The sequence below is a fragment of the Chroicocephalus ridibundus genome, chromosome 1 (assembly GCF_963924245.1).
Source record: "Chroicocephalus ridibundus chromosome 1, bChrRid1.1, whole genome shotgun sequence".
Classification (NCBI taxonomy): Eukaryota; Metazoa; Chordata; class Aves; order Charadriiformes; family Laridae; genus Chroicocephalus; species Chroicocephalus ridibundus.
Window position 1 is genome coordinate 177,437,364 of NC_086284.1, and position 16,344 is coordinate 177,453,707.

The window sequence follows — 16,344 nt, forward strand, 5'->3', positions numbered from 1 at the left end:
ATATATTGCAACAAATAAAAGGATGCTTAGGATTAATAAAACAGAGCTTTATTTAGTCTGTAGAAACAAGTAGATCATTCAAATAACTCCTCAAGGTTTCATAATTTTATCATAACTTTTCCATTTTTATATGATAAATCTTAGAGATTCCTTTTCCCAAGTCTCATACTGTATTTTTAATAATACTTTTCTTCATTTAGGACTCCTAAAATTGAGTTTCATTGTAAAAATGAATCATTTTCCAGAGCTTCTGGTTGATTTCTTTCAATTCAGCATTGGAACTTCAGCTGAGAGAAAGCTATTTGACAACTGAGGACATAATGTTCCAGCAAAACAGAGAAAAAAAGCAAGAGAGACACAGAGAGCAAAAGCGAGATGAGCACACACACATGCATGCAAGAAACACAAACATGTGAGTTTTTTGGAGCTCTTAGTAAAATATCTAATCAGCAGAAAACAGAAGCTTTTCCAACAGATCAGACACAGCGTGCTATAGGCAGATAATTTGGAGAAAGTACTATAAGCTAAAGCTAAGGGTTTAGCTACCAACAAAAAGGCACAGATAGTGTAGAAAGGGTAGGAAATTCAGGCTGTTCTATCTGAAACAACGTAACCGTATAGCCCTCTGCCCACAGTACGCAGAAAAGGACGAAGTAGCAGAAGTAAAGCTACAAAGACAGTTTGCTGACTGGGGTAAAAAGATTCCCAAAGGCCCTGAGCTTATGTCCAGGAAACAAACGCTTACAGCGGGAAGAGATACAAACCCCAGGTTCCCTCGTTGTTCTATAGCATGCCAGTAAGAGATCTGAGCATGGGGAGGAAGGAATGTCCATATAAAAACAAGTACTTTCTGTCTAGATACACTGCTGATCACATAAATGAGTTCCATCCCAGCTTGAGTACCTCTTCGCAAGGTCAGTCACAACCTAGTTACAGCACTCCAGCAGATGTCAGTGAAAGAAGCCGTACTTTACCCCATTGTTATTCTTTTGAAAGCACTGTTATGAAGAAGATCAGGGACTATGGAAACTACAAAAAAAAACAAATTAGGTGACACTGGGGAACAAGGGATTTTTTCCAGAAAAGTATGGTCAAGGTAGCTCTAGAAAGGAAACTAACATTTAGGTAGAGCTGCCAATGAGAAAGCAGCAAAGGGAGAAACATGGGAATATAAACAAAAATGAAAGGAGAAAGGAGAACTGGAAACAATATGGGGCGAGATGTGATAGTAGTTTGTAGCAGATGAGAATAATTACACCAGAGCTTCCTCTTCCCTAGCCCCATCTCATTATTGAGGCTTATAAAGTCTGCTGGTTTTTCCCAGGAGAATGAATAAGGGAGGCAAGGAGAGTTTATATTGATAACAAAATGCAGAAAAAAACCCTGAGGTTTTTAGGATTTGCTCACAGTCTTATACAGGTATCTTCAAGATTAGGAAACACCAAGCAAACTAATTTTCTTTAAAGTCATAGTTACTTAACAACAGATATAATCTCAGTTTCTTTTAACATACATTAAAAATAATCAGGTACTGATGAACACATTTATCAAACAGACCAACACACTGACACTTTCTAAGAAGTATGTGCTGCTGGACGAATCAATATTCAGAACAGATTCAGTGTCTGAAAGAATAACGATAAATAGCAGCAGTACGTACTTCCGTAGTTCTTCCAAGGTCTTCACAATAACTGAATAGTATCAGCTCATTCTTTACATGCCAGTAACAATACTATCAATTTCACTACAGCAGTGAATTGCAAACTCCCTAGAAAGTTGTTACATGTGTCACCATATCCATTTTTAAAGGGAAAGCAACTCAGGGGGTTTAAGCAAGTTGCTCATGTCCACTAACATATCCTTGGAAAATTTCAGTATTGGACAGCTGGATTTCTTCCATGCCTTTTCTTTATTTCTCATCTTTTTTTTTATTTTTTTTTCTTTTCTTTTTTTGGGGGGTCTAAGGGGTTTTGTGTGTGTCTATATAAGCACTCCTCAAGCTGTGAAGCAAAATTTGACAGGAAAAAGGATCCCCAGATTAATGAAAAGTAAAGTTAGTTACGTGAAGTTCTTTTTTGGAATAGCACAGTGAAAACGTGACACGAGATAGATACACATTAATGAAAAAAGAACTTCCAACAATCACACCAAAAATGCTTGGCAACTACAAGAATTCAGGATAGAACTTAACAGTGTGATCCCTACCGGTACTGTCACAAAGAGACTAGAGGAAATGAAGTCCCACTATTGACCAGCCGCGAAGGACAGCCCACATACGACTGGGACACTACAGCTGTCATACCCTTGTGAATGCCAGAAAGCTGTGAAAGCCACTTTATGTGATCCATGATGGGGCTGGGTACATCACACCACTTTCCAAATGCTCAGAATCACTGGTTCTGCTTCAAAGGCCATTAGCGTAAGTCAAATTCCACTTGTGATTTAATATTAGCCTCAGCAGAATAGTAATCTCAGCAGATTACTACTATAAATGACAACTATTACTTGTGGAGGAAACAGTCTTTAAAATATATGTGAAAATAAAACAAACAGAGAGAAGGCTTGCAAAAATCTTGTACATTAACAAAGGCTTCATATAAGCTATGTATAAACTACCTTTTTCGAACAATTGTTTTTTAAAGGAAGTCAGGTTTCAAATTCTTTCCTTCTTTTTAAATGCATATGGAACCAGTCCACGAGGACTGGTTTTCCAGAGTGCAGCTGAAGCGTCTGCACTGACAGACCACAGCTCCAGACACTGAGGCTGCAAATAGTCAAATTTCAGAAAAAATACAAAAATGACGGCAGTATAGCAACTGAGATGTAACAATTCCTTATTATAAGCATAGCTGTGTAGTGCAAACATTTACATCTTTTTGAGGAGCACATGGCTTCATATATAAAAAGCTACTGATTCTTTTCTGCTTAAGAAATGTCTAAGTACATAATTATAAAGTTTAGATGTAATTCCCATTTTAACACCTCCCTAAATGCATATTTGCCCAATACACCATAACCCTCCAAAAGGAATCACTGTTATCTGCAGGATAAACTATTAACAGTTTAATAGCTAATGGTTTATTGACTAATACTTTAATGCAGTTTAAAGTTCTTAAAATTATTATCCCTGAAGTAAAATTAGATCTTTAAATAAACTCTGTTGGTGTTAAGCATTTCATTTAAACCAAAGATTCAAACACTGAGACATACTTCTAAGAGTAAAATCCCATCAAAAATGGTGAAGGCTGCACAGTCTAAATGACATCTTATTCCTTTTTTCTCATCCTTCTTCCTAAAACAAATATTCTCACTTGGCATCACAACTTACAAGGATGAGTGAAATAGGCTGACGGTGTAAGAGCAGCCTGGGCACTATTTCTGTGAGAAATGAAAAGGTACTGGGAGACCTATTATGTGAAAGATCAAAGTGTACTACTGCTGTACAGTACTAGCAGAGACCTCCAGGCTATCATGCATTTTACACAGTATTGCCAAACTTTGCAATAAATGTTTGGGAGTTATCTTTGGAAGCTCCAGCTTCTGGATCCATGTGACTGCATGAAAATCTCGTCTTTCAATAAATAACAGACTTCTAAACATTGAGATTTTGGAGGTAGTGAAGCAGTCATGGAAATTAGGCAGTCATGAGAAAAACTCACAAATACAAGGCTCATGGAAAAATCAGAATCTTAATATCTTTAATGGCTTAACTAAGGCTTTTTAGTTGGCGAGGCTGGAAACGTGGCCTATGTGTTACGTGCTTTATGACCTCCATGTTCAAAAACTTGTGCCTTCAGCTCAAATCACTGTTTTTCCATTTATTAGCATAGTTATAAGAGTCACAAACATGAAATACATCAATCAATATTGCTGTAAGAGCCCTTGTGCAGAGGCTCCTCTCACAGAAAAACCATGTCTTTGCCTCTTTAGCTTGTAGTACAGAACTGAAGGTATAGCAGCAGACATGCTGCTAATATATTTGATATATTCCAGAGCACTCCTAATCACTCCTAATTTCTAGCTGTTCTAATGTATATTCCCCTGCCCAAATATCCTAATCCAAGGAATTATGTTTTTCCAATACGTAATTTTGAATTTTTTATTTTCAAAATTATTTATTATTTACAGTGCCCCTTTTCATGCGCTTCAGATATCAATACAAACACAGCAGATTAACACCATAAAATATATTTTTATGTGCTATCTTTGGTAATGGCTTCGCAAAACATTTTTGTTTACATGGTAAAGTAACAGAATTTCCTATTCTGTCTGCATTTTCAGAGATAAATGTTGTCTATATACTAGTAACTTAAAGGTATGATTGCAGGCAGGTCTAAGATGCATCTTTTCTAATTTCTGAATAAACTTATTTGAATGAGTTTCATTCACATAAGAAAAGCTGACAAAATGTGATGTTTATGATAGCTATATCTTCAAAATAAGATATACAATGTGAAACTCCGAAAGAAGGAAACAAAGAAAATCATCACTGAAGAACAAACTCATACTTGGAGAGGATCCAAAACTGCCAAATAATGTTCCTTAGCTAACACCAACTCCATACTAGGGAGTCACCTTAACCTGTATGTAGGTAATCACTTGTATCATATTAGTTATTTTTTGAGCTAACCTTCATGTACTATAAACGCAAAACAGTGGAGTTGACAAGAAAGTCTGTCCTCTTAGTTCCTAATCGAAGCGTCAGCCACTACAAGAACAGTGACATAAGAGTGATGGAACTGGCTGTCTCCAGTTCTCTGATGAAATATGGTCTGGAATTCACCTACCAGGAATTATTAAGATACATATCCGAAGCTAACCTGGTAGTCCTTAAAAGAGGATTGTGCGAAGGGATTAAGAATTACAAACAAAAGCTTTTAAAAAAAAGCTCGCTCTCACAAAAAAAGATCAACAAACTGCTCCCCAAAAGCACACAATGCTGCAGATGTCTGTTCATTTTGTTTGATTGTATTTAGAGACAGGACTACAACAGCAGTTACCAACGTCAGCAAAGCTGCATTATGATGACACAGTGTAATTCTTCTTACTGAGAGATTTTAATCACAAATATTAAGTACAGTCAGTAACTAGAAAGTAAAAAAATCAAAACAAATTATCAACCTTCCCATTCAAAAACACAGATAACATAGAGCCATAATAAAAACTGCAGGAGAAAAGAAAATTTGACATTAAAACTTCTTTGATATGTGGATCACAGAAGCAGTTCATTATAGCAGCTTCTTGGAAGTTGCCTCAGTAATGCTGACGTGTATACACAGTACGACTTAATGCAAAAAAAAACCCACCCCTTTTTAAATGGAAACTTCATGTTACTCTGAAAGAGCCTGATTCACAATCATAGCCAAGTTGATATTCAATGTAATGCTTAAAAATAGCAAATTATAGTACAGGAACACAGTACACAAGACAAGAAAACGAGCACATGTTAACCCCACTGACTAAAGCTGGCTTGTGAAATTCCAAAGAGCAAATTAAGCTAATAAATATTTTGCTTTTGAAACCTAATGTGCAAAGGTGGTTAAAGTCTACTGCAGCAGCAGCAGCCCATGTATTTATCTCCTACACTTGAAAAAGCTGCTCGTTTCTTTTACTATTTTTTGGTGGACAAAAAAGCAGCTGGTAAATACACTTGTATTTTAGAATAAGTATATACAATAACATTGAAAAATGGAAAATACAACACAGATTTCCTATGCAAAACTTGCAAGTAATAGACAAAATATCAGCCAATAATTTATTGAAACCATTTAATGGCTTAAACGGTTAAATTCCTAGCTGAGAAAAATATGATTACATGACTTCTGGCACACTTGGAAAACACATCATTTGAAAACGTGTCTGGAAAAGTATGTGTTTACCAATTGAAGAAAAAGCTGAGAAGCTGCAGCAGATAAATTAAATAGTAGAGAATAATCAATCACGGTGCTAAAATGATAGATGACAACTAAACTGAAGCCCCAGGGAAGCACAAACACACAGCCATTTTGCAAAATTAGGTTGCATAACTAGCATACCTCAAAGCAGTACAGAATCTAAATCTGTGTCAGAGATCTCACACTAAAAAATGCAAAGCTGTGTCTGTAACACAAGATCAATAAAAAAAAAGAAAAATGAGGTTTTGAGGCACAGAATTTTGTAAGCATATGAGTCACAGAGAATATACTACTCTGAGTATGTTAACATGATAACCATAACAGCGACAAAATAAAAACCTTTACACTATGCAAATGTAACTACATAATTTACCAGAAGTTCATACTTCCACTGTGGGAGGGGGAAAAAAAGAAAAAAAAAAAAAGTGAAACTAATTTAGGGGAAGACCTCATTAAAGAATTCAGGTAGCGTGAATACTCAAATGAACTATTTTATCCAAGCCTGCAGTATATGCACATGAATTTTAATGGGCAGTGACAAAACCTGGGAGCACAGGGAATGAGGGCACTTCCATGCTGCTTCTAGATTACTATATTGCCATGAAAGACTGAAATCATAATGTAAGGGAAGATTATTGTGATTAGTAGAGAACATTCAGAAACCACAGGCTCATTTCTTTTTGAAGGCTCATAAATTCACTTTTACAAAACTGACCCTTCTAAACCCAAGGAACCCTTCATTTATCTACTTTATCTCTGGTACACTACATACCTCTGGATATAATACGGTCAATGTTAAAATACAAAACATGGTAACTTTCGAAATAGATATTGGGGTAAACAACGGTAATATTGTGTGCTCATGAGCTAATGGTAAGTCTAACACGAATTTAGTTCCTCTACGTGTAATGGAGTCAAACTGCCCGTACAATCATTTTCAGCAGGCCAAGCCTCCTCTCAGCTGCTCGCAGCAGCGCACGGTTTGGCATCCTCCTCCTGTATTAGTGCTTCGTTTGTGCAGTCTCCTAATTTATGTCACATTACTTAAACTTGTCTTTATTAAACGAGAGTAATGAAAAAACTGTTATTAACCAGCAGACACCAAAGATGTCAATTATTTGATAAACCAAAGTCTGTGGCAGATTAAATTTGATTGCTGCTGACTGAGCGAGGACAATGGACACCTTTCTTGGAACACTTACTGCAAGATTTTTTCTCTCCTCCACGAAGGATGACTGCGATCTTTTGTGATATCAAAGCCAAATGACAAAGGCACCTTGCATTTAAAATAAAGATGAGAACAATTAAACCCCACAAAATATAGCATATATCATGACTTTTATTTTATCCTTTTCATAATAAGATCCATATTCATTTTATCTTCTTTTTATATCTGGAATCCAATATTTTTGCCTCTCAGCACCGGATATTTTAAATTTTAGGTTTTAATTCAGGTTGAGAAAGAAAAAGGATTTCAAAATGAAGATCCACAATTTATCAGTGCTAGTGTCAGAAGAATGACTTGTTGCTTAGTGTATCAATAACACACAGTTCAGTTCACAAGTGTGTTTCAAGCACGCCCAAAGGTAGCATACATGAACTTCCCTACGTGGCTGAATGTATGGCTTCATCAAGCTGGAAACATTGCTCCTCACTCATGATGGATGAGAGATAAATGTAATTTTATTTCTGTTTTATTATTCTAATTTCCCATGTATATTTGAAAGAGAGTGTTAAATAAATTACACATTACAAATGTTAAATAACCACTGTACAGTTTCATTTCTGTAATTATATATTCATTGTTAGATCATTTGTAGTTTATAACCATAATACCATGACTGATAAAATCAGCTGACGGATACTATAAAAAGGTTCTGTCAACCTATTCTGCCTGCAGGAGAGAGAGAATTTGTATGTGATAGAGTACCAGTAATAGTTGATTAATTTTTTCTCACTATACACAAATAAATCCATGCTATTCTGAAACAGCTGCCTGTGAGTTCTGGCCACTTGACACAGGAATACAAGTGAGAAGACAATCTTCAAGTGTCTGCAGAAGTGAAACTTACTTTCTACAAACAGGTCTATAACAACTCCTGGATTTTTTGTATACATACATCAGTTGAATTATAGAAATTGCTTGGAACTGCTAATATTTAAGCATGTAACTATCAGTCATCTGCTGACAAAACTTAAGATCCGAGGCAAAAGCATAATTGATTATTAACGCATTACCCCATGCGTTAAATAACAACTCCCCAAAGTCACACCATATCTTTCCGCACACCCAATAAAAATTCAAGGAGATGACCCGTATTACAATATGTTGCAACCCCTTGCAAATTTCTTAGATGCAGGTATATGACATTATTCTGTGTAATATTATTACCCAACAATACCAATAATGCACTTGGTCTGCAGATTATCTATGTGATACTAGAAATGGCAAGCTCAAAATTTGCCACAGATCAGGAACATTCTGCAATGCAGCTCTGCCAAGAGGAAGAGGAGATGGCCCTGCGTGGGAGATGGGAGGAGAAACTATGAAGGTGGAGCAGATTAGCTGTGTAGGTAAGAAGACTGGAAAGACAGAGGAAGAAGAGAGGTGTGATAGCATGTAGGGAATATAAACCACAAGAGTCACAGGAGAAAGAAGAGAAAATGGAAGGAAAGTATGATTGACAGGAAAAGCAATGGGAAGTTAAGAGGAATAGACAAATAAGACAGGAGCTTTGAGAATTTTTTTTTAAAACTGATTTTTTTTCTGATGATCTTCTGGAACATATGTATGATTTATAGTATGTCTAAAAAATGCCTACTGGTAGCACAGTTGAGTACATTGTATAAATTACCGTACAGATTTTCACACAAGAATTATGTTGCCCTCAGCTTCAGTAAAATATCACACATTTCCTTTCATGTTGTCCGATTAAATGTAATGTTAAAACCCATCATTGAATTTGGTTGCCCAGAGAGATACTGGGCATGTTTTGGCTACTGGGGTCTATACATATTCTTTTCCAGCAGTTTTATTTTTACCGCTTGCCAAAAAAGATTCAAGATTTATTTCTATCCAAAACTAGTTTGTTCCATATGCCAGTTTGGCTAAATGAATAGAGTTTTCATATATGACAATCAAATTCCTTCAGTTCTACTGCATGATATACTGTCAAATGTATATTCTACAAGCAGAACGGTGCTGAAGAGCGTGTGTTCTCTGTGTATTACTTACTGTCCACAATCTCCTACCACAGAAAAAGCAGGCTCTATTAGCAGCTAGGATAGAGGAACTGTTTTATTTGAACTATGAATAGAAATGCCTCAACACACATTCACCCGCTTTGGTCCTCAAAGGATATTGCCACCTTTTAATACCCAGTAATGCAGTACACCCATATAACCTCCTGTGTTTCCCAGGGCATGTTACTTTGGATTGGCAGTAAAGGTGGTGTCTGTTCTCCACTGTATCATGACTGGCACTTCACCAGCAGCCTGAGATTTTTTTCGAAGGACAGCATCAATAGACAGCATCGATAATATCAACCACAGCACAACCATGGCTCATTTTCTTGCCTTAGCGAGTAGTCTTAATTTCTTGATGATTTATAAAGCTGTAGTTATCAAAGGCCAGTGTAGCCATGCATTGTGATTGGTCATAATGTGCAGTGAACAGCACAGCTCTGACCAGGGCAGTTCAGAACAATTAGTCAGCAGTTAACACAAACCCATAGGACCCTCTTACTCATGTCCCGACCCAACAGGATCTGACTATGCTGATAAACCTAAGCGTTCTTCTGTGAAATTTCAGATGTGAGCAAATGTTAGTGTAATACTATTTTTAACTTGGTACCTTCTAGTATTACAATTCATTTTTACTGAGAAGAAAAAGGCAGTATTCTCAGTATGGGCAGCGATGAAGACACATTGTGTGGATTACCTGGAGCTCTTACCTAAGATGATTATAGGATTTATAAAAGTCTACCCCTGTGAAATGAAACTGAGTTGGATAAAAGGCAGAAACGCTCACAGCACTAATTTCTTACACTTGTTAGAAGAACTGTAAGAAAAAATACAAAACCAATGCAAGTACAAATAGTGTTTAGCTTCAGAGTACATAATTTGGTCACTTACTGTTCACAATACGGACTGTGTGCTTAACTCTTCTCTGTTTATTCACGACTCCACGTTTCTGTAAGAAAAACAAATATATGCATTTATCTCTATGCAAAATAAATTACCTAGTTTCATTTTTACAATAGAAGTTTGCCATTTTCATATTTAGTTTTGGTTTACTCAAAGATTTAAAGCCTTGGGTTTTTGTGAAAGCATCCAGAAGAGAAAATCCACATCACTCCTTCTCCTTAAAAGGAAAAGTTTCCGGTCTTAGGTAGCAGAGATGAGAAATCCACAGGTTCAGGGGACAAATGTCTTTTGAAACCTCATACCAGATTCTGGGCATCTAAATTGCATCTGGGCACCTGCAGCTCTCCCCAATTCAGGAAAGGTGAAGGTGTTCACACTTGTTAGGTTGGCAATCCTCTGGTCAAAATTAAATTCTCACGCTGTTTAATAGACCTAGGCTGGATTATCCCATTATACTGAGGAGGTAAGGAAGAAACAACATGTACCTCCAGTGACAGCCAGAGCCTCCCCCACCACGTCTGGAGGAGAGTGGGACATGCTGCAGAGGGGTGTTTGATGCCTCACCCCGACTGTTTCATGCAGACAATTAACAACTAATAAACACCGATCACAGCATACCAGCTGCTTAGCCTTTCTTGGTCAGTTTACAGGCCTCACAAAAGAGGTGAGTTTTAAGGCAGGATTTGAAGGAACACAGCATACTGGCTTTGCAGGTTTTTACTATTAACAGTTTTCATGAATAAAGGTTGCATGAGAGAAGGGAGAAAATTGGGACCGATGGGCAATAAAGGTTGCAATAAGGGCAACGTTGATGTGAAAGAGCAGGCAGGATCAAGCTGTGAAGGCACTTTAATGCGAAGGTGACCAATTTTGATGCAGTTGAAAAAGGGAGCCAAATGCACGGTTACCAAGATAGGGAAATGTATTTTTAATTTTACATTAACTTTGTCTGAGGAAAATGAAACTACTGTTATCTAAAATTGTCAAACTGTATCACATCAACCCTTACTCTGGTCTTTAAAAAAATCAAATCATGATTCCATCCAGCACCTCACTCTAAATTAACCAGGCTACCATCTTTCATGACTCAAATAATAAAGGATTCACAACATAACTGATTAATCTATTTTTCCCTTCTTTTTAAGTAAAAAATTAATATTGCCTTCTGTCTAGTTCTGTCAATAGCTATGATATTCCAGAAATCACTCACTTGCATGTCAGTCTACTGAAGAAACCTGTTGGGCAACAAGTAACAGCTCTTTGGAGCTGAGGGCTATATAGTCTGTGAGTACAAGTCATACGATATTATGTTGTTACTAACTTTTAAACTTTTCTGAACTGTAGAGATTAGCTCTTCCACCTACCAGCCTATTTCGTTATGCCCCAGACATCAGTGAGGAGTTGTGGAGCACTCAAACAATGCAAAGTTAGTCGGACAATAATCTGTAACCCTTATTTTGCAAGGGTTTAGGATAATTCAGGTGCTGGTGTACAACACAGCTGTGGAATCAACTCGCTTCTTTCCCAGGGTTGTTACACATCTGACAATAGGCTTAGCAGTCCTTACGTAGCTTGGTACTCCTTATTAGCTGGTCCTGGTAGAGGCTGTAACAGGCCTAATCTGAACTGCTGTACTCAAATACCTCCTGAACGGGTTCAACCAAAACTTTGCCTCTCCCTGTCATTCAAAGTTTGGGAAACTGAGGGATCTGAAATTCAGACACACTCAGAAACAGGTTTCAATTAAAAGCTCTAATCCCAACCTTCTCCTGGGGTTCAGAGCCAGGGTTTTGATTCAGGTCTCTGCGTACATCCTGCATTTGAATAGAGGTAGCTGCAAGTGCCTTAGAGAAATTAACACACAGAGTCACACCTGCTCTGCGGTTCACCGTCTCAATCTTCCCCTGTTTCTCTAAGCTGTCTGTGTCAAGCTGTGTCATACTATTACTGAGCCTTTCAGAAGATTAACTATTTCCTTCTGCTGCAAAGACCACAAAATGGAAAGACAGATGTTTACTTGAGTATTAATTGGGAATAACTGAACAAAAATACAGGTTATGTGCTAGATTAGAGAAGCAAATTTAAGCAAAACCATGAGTAAGTGTGGTGCTTCATTAAGTGCAAACAGAGACAGCCCGCCTGCACCCTTGAAGTTGACAGACGGAGTTACAGAAACAGATGAATAACATAATGCAGATCTGGAATAAATAAGTAAAAACCAATCAATAAAAATCAACGGTAATCAAGGAGTCTGAATACCAGCACTCTTTGCAAGCATTTACAGAGCTAAAATATATTGAGAGAAATGAACAGGAAAGATTTACATTTCTAGAGAAAGATTAAAAAAAAAATTAACAGAGAAATGCAACTGTGTTTCTATCACTTACTATTAAATACAGGCTATTTTTTCTGAGTTGTGTTGGAAGATTAATTCATTCACCCTTGGTTATGGACTCCTGTGGGTCTTCAGTGCAGGAGATCCCCTGCAGTGACAACTATATTTCCAGAGCTACAAATAGCATCTGTCATACTGCTAGTATCTTCCAAGGCTCCGTTTTCATTTCAATAATATTTGCAAGGGAAGACTTTTCCTAATGAAACCATTGGAAATATCAACAGAAACACATTTTGATATGCCTGAATACATCTCGTAATATCCCTTTGAAGCATAATCTATATTTTACAAATGGTATCTACAGAAGATACTTTAGGGCATGCAGTTTTAGGCTAAGTAATCATGTAAATGATCTGCAACTTTTACTTTAGTTAGTCATAAGGATATGCAAAAGCAATCAAAACAAAGCCTTTTTTAGTTAATTCTAAGCTCTCTGTTCCCAGTTACCTTTAGTGGTAACCAATTATGGAAATAGTCCCATTAAGCTGGGGCAGAACTGGAGCTCTGAAGTAAACAAAGTTCAGTCAGACACACTGAATCGAAGAATATACATGCATATCTTTGCTCATTAAATGAAACCCTACCCCACTGCAAGGAAAGGATTCTTTGCAGTTCTTCTCAGGAAACTCTTGTTTAACTGATACAGAAACAGAGTAGATTTACATTTATTACAGGTGACAAAGGATGTTTACAGCATCACAGCATCATGGCAAAAATATGCCCTTTCATGTTTCACTATTCATTGTGAACTGTAATATAAAAGACGAAAGGGATGTTGCATGGTAATTAAGGACTTCTCAAGATCTCTTAGGCCATCTGTAGCTTCTTTATTCTATTACTATTTTTACAGCGAGGAAGAACCGTGTGATCTTTTACAAACTCCATGAAGAAACAATTTTTGTCTGTTTGGGATTACGGGCTAAACACTCATTAGTAGAGCATATGGCTGTTATTTGAATATTCTTCTCTCCTTTCAAACATTGAAGAATAATTTTGCAAACTGAATCTCTATACTCTGGAGTAATGAAGAGCAGCTAATACATCATCATTATGGTTCAGTGACAGTTTGAGAGCACAACTGGACAACATTTTTCTTATGAAGAACTACAAGCTCTGGAAATCAGTTTCAGGAAGGTTTTGGTTTTCACAGAGCTGAAAGTTAGCCCTGGTTTGCTGAGGAGTTTATTGATCGTCTTTCAAACCGGAGGACATCCCTTTATGTGGCATATCTGTGAAGTTTTGAATAAACCATTTCGAAATTTTGTGTGGCAAAATGAGAAAATATAAATCAAACTTCAAACAGAAAGCAGCTACTGAATTTAGCTACCTACTGAATTCAGCAGCACAGCCTCAAAACCCAACTGTAGTAGTGTTAGAAACTAAAATGGGAATTTCAAATTTTATTCTCTGCTTTAGAATTATTTATGAGAGAAAATCAGATTAATTGAAAGTGGAAGTTATAAAGTATCATGAGCAGACTGACATCCTGTAAAACACAGAACTGACATCTGGGAAAATGAGGCTAGCAGTCGATTATGAAGTTTAAATTAGCTAATAACCAGTACAGAGTCTGTATAATTTCTAGTTGCATAATGTGCAACAAATTAAATGTATTTTGAAAAAAATGGAGTTGTGGGCATTTATTAATTGCTCCACATATTGAAACAGAAATTGTCATACATTATGAACTTTACAGTCCTTAATCATATGCATATTCTAATATTTTATGGGCTTAATTTGCTCAGCATAAACTTTTTACTGTGAGTAACATTGATTTTGTCGAAGCCTCAAATAAGTCACAGAACAGATCTGAGGATTAGTTTAGAGGGGATTTAAAGCACACACTGTGAATCCCTATACAACCACCACTTAAAACACTATCCGTTCAGGCCCAGATGGATTGCTATGGCAACAGAATCCCAAATACCAGGTTTGTAACTAACAAAAATGTAAATTATTGATGAACTCAGAGTTGTCTCTCTTGGACACTCTCCTATTCAAATACTAAACCGTATGGTTAGAGTACAGAGAAAAGGTTGATATGCAATTTCCCCAGCCCAGTGAGCACTAATCCCAAAGGATTTCATTAAATCTTTTGGCTTAAATTTTTATTCTTGGAACAGCAGTCAGCAAGCAGGGATTACATTAAAACAGGCGCTATTGAGGTCATTACTGACTGAATTCAGGCCTGTAATATAATAAAACAGAGACTTTTAATACACCTCCACAAAAAAAAACCCCTAAATACCACTGCTCTAAGTTACCGTATATTAGATGACAGCATTCTTCCCCTCACAGCCATCACCCTGCCTCCTTGCCAGTAAGAAATCACGGAGAACAGTATAGAAGAGTAAAAAACAATATACACATTATTTGATAAAGAGATACACATCTCATGATAGAGGTGATTGTGCACAAATGAATTGCAGAATAACGAATGAAGGAGGCTCAGTAGTCTTTGATATTCTGTAGATCAAAATCCAGAATGAAAAGTTCTCTAGCAAATAAGCAAACCAGAGAAAAGGTACTTATTGCCATCTTTATTGCAAATTTCATGAAAAGTCTGATAAGGGGTAAATAGCGGTAGGAAAGCTAAGCACTTCTATGGACCCCCTTTTCTGCAAAGCCTCTCAGACTGTATACTGAATGGGATTAACGCAGTGAGTGCCACACAAAAATATACCCACCAGGTCTCACATTTTGAACTGCAACAGTCCAGAGGGTTTTAAAAAAAATAAAATTCTCAGATGTGTGCCTGCCATTAGGTGTCAGCATACAAAGAAAGACCACAAACTTCTGCCTACAAGAGCAGATCCTCTGTCCTCTCAAAGCTACGATGAAAAAGCAGGACAGGGAGTAAGGAAATGGATAAATATGGATTCATGCTACTGGTTTTCCTAAGGGAAAGGAAACAACTGTTGAAACAGGAAATGAAAGAGAAAAGATAAACAAAGACAAGGAGCCATTTTTCAAGACCGGATGAAATTTGGAGCAACAGAATGAAAAAGAAAAGATACTGGTTGTACCACATACTTCCTGGTGGAGCAGGAGAAATTCTCCCGTCCTCATTCATACAGGAGTATTTAATCAAGCCCTGTACGTAAAGACAGAGTACCTATATAGGGGAGCTGCCATTTGGACCGCTATTTACGTTTACAGATATTAACTAGATTGCAATCTTTTTTTAGGTCTTGACATACAGTATTTAAGTATTTCAGCCTACAATTTAGCAAAATACAGACACAGTGTCACTGTGGCCACTAGAGGTAAAAACAGTATTCAGACCCTGCTTCCCCTGCCCATTCAGTCTGTGGCTCAGCCATCCTCACCCTGTGACCCACGTGGTTAAAGCTGAACACAGTTTTCAGCTCTAGGGATTTCTCTACTTAGTGAAGGACTCCGCTTATTGCAGAATTTGTCTCTGGGAGTATTTTTTACAGTACTAGCAATGAAGCTACTTTTTTTGGCCTTTGTTCACTTGTAGTTACCTGCTGCCTAATGTTCAAAGATGCTGCTCACCCATGGCTTCCTCAAAATTTCAGTTCTTAGCAGATTAAAGATCCAAGGGTTTCAACTCCATGGAGGCTCTGTGGTCCTTTTTCCATAGGAAACTGGCTAGTCTTTTCTTGCTTATAATCCACAACTCTATCAGACATACTGTGTTTTTGCTACACACAATTCATACACAGGCTAAAGAGTAGCTACTAACCGTCAGTAAGCGCTAGCTGCTTCTCAAGTGCCCCTGCATCTCTCCCCCAGCTGCGTGATGCTTCTCACATTCTCAGCTTCTGTTTCTCCTACCAGCACTGCCAGGAACATGCCTTGCTGCCCTCCTTGGTTCTCAGTCGTGGTGGATTCAGATCTCCTGTCGCTCATCAACAGCTTTTTCCAGCTTTTACTTTATCCTCA

The 16,344-nt window shown here is 37.3% G+C and overlaps 1 protein-coding gene across 3 annotated transcripts in view; it reads right to left on the bottom strand.

Moving 5' to 3' along the window:
* SYT1 (synaptotagmin 1) overlaps window positions 1–16,344 on the bottom strand; it is a 361,382-nt gene that overhangs the window by 221,098 nt on the left and 123,940 nt on the right. For all 3 annotated transcript variants that reach the window (XM_063322878.1, XM_063322876.1, XM_063322877.1), the window contains exon 3: window positions 10,029–10,086. The gene's annotated coding sequence lies outside the window, so the exon portion shown is untranslated. The remainder of the gene's footprint in view (window positions 1–10,028; window positions 10,087–16,344) is intronic.